This window comes from Alligator sinensis, unplaced genomic scaffold (genome assembly GCF_000455745.1).
Source record: "Alligator sinensis unplaced genomic scaffold, ASM45574v1 scaffold601_1, whole genome shotgun sequence".
In the NCBI taxonomy this organism is placed as follows: Eukaryota; Metazoa; Chordata; order Crocodylia; family Alligatoridae; genus Alligator; species Alligator sinensis.
Genome location: NW_005841905.1, coordinates 2,026,041 through 2,026,992, shown reverse-complemented (window position 1 = coordinate 2,026,992; position 952 = coordinate 2,026,041). Strand labels below are relative to the sequence as shown.

The 952-nt window shown below is 50.3% G+C and overlaps 1 long non-coding RNA gene across 1 annotated transcript in view; it reads left to right on the top strand.

Moving 5' to 3' along the window:
- Positions 1–952, top strand: part of LOC102384669 — a 124,924-nt gene that overhangs the window by 86,150 nt on the left and 37,822 nt on the right. The window lies entirely within an intron of this gene.

Here is a 952-nt window from a genome sequence, read left to right as displayed (position 1 = left end):
CTCTCCCCCCCAGAAAAACTTTTTTGGGGGGGGGGGGGGGGGGGGGTTTGCTATCTTAGAACCAGAAAAAAACAAATCATACACTAAAAGTCAAACAACTACTATAAAATATTTTAATTTTATTACAAAAAATATTTTGTCATGATTTGTGTTTTCATACAATTACTAAAAAATAGTCTTATTTTTGTATATTGTGTGGGGTGTGTATGGTGGGGGGTGGGGATGTGTGTAGGGGGGTTGTGAGGTGATGTGGCTGTATGTGGGGGGCAACAGGGTATGTTGGGAGTGTATATATGTGGTGGGGTTGTGGGGGCAAGGTATGGGTGTGTGGCATTTGTGGGATGTGAGGGAGGGAGTGGGGGATGTGGAGACCCCCCCACGCACACCTAGTCATGTGGGTGTGTGGCATTTGTGGGATGTGAGGGAGGGAGTGGGGGATGTGGAGCCCCCCCCACGCACACCTAGTCATGACCTACGACTTAGTGGGGCTAACGGAAACCTGGTGGGATTCATCCCACGACTGGGCAGTACATATTGAGGGCTATAGATTGTACAGAAAGGACAGGGTGGGGAAAAAAGGGGGAGGGGTTGCGCTCTATGTCAATGAGCAATATACGTCAACCCTCATCAAGACGGAATCCAAGGATGAGGAAGTAGAAGGATTGTGGGTTAGGCTACATGGGGGGCAAGGAGAAAGGGATTTGGTGGTAGGGGTCTGCTACAGACCCCCACATCAAGGGGAAGAAATAGATGCGGGGCTCCTGAGGCAGCTCACGGAGACCATAAAAGCTAAAGAGGCGGTAGTCATGGGGGACCTAAACTACCCAGACATCTGCTGGGAGACACAGACAGCAAAGTCCCACCGCTCACACAGGTTTCTAACCTGTGTACAGGACCTCCACCTGACACAGGAGGTACACAGTCCCACTAGGGGGAATGCCATACTGGATCT